This window comes from Nicotiana attenuata, chromosome 12 (assembly GCF_001879085.1).
Source record: "Nicotiana attenuata strain UT chromosome 12, NIATTr2, whole genome shotgun sequence".
In the NCBI taxonomy this organism is placed as follows: Eukaryota; Viridiplantae; Streptophyta; class Magnoliopsida; order Solanales; family Solanaceae; genus Nicotiana; species Nicotiana attenuata.
In genome coordinates, this window is record NC_032000.1 from 37393617 (window position 1) to 37393863 (window position 247).

Sequence of the window (247 nt, forward strand, 5' to 3'; positions counted from 1 at the left end):
TTTCGGCGTCCAGAAACAGGAGCATATGTAGCCAAAAGCTTTCCCCTGAATAGCATAAACATGGTGAGTGGCTCCAGAATCAATGCCACCACTCCTTAGGATTTCCACACAGGTTGCATTCTCAGAACAGCAATAGCACACCAACAGTTCATCAACATCTCATTTTTTCAACCATGTTGCTTGACCCTTTTCTTGTGTTTATTCAATGAGCGGGGCACTCCGTAGATTTGTGTCCACTTTCCCTAGT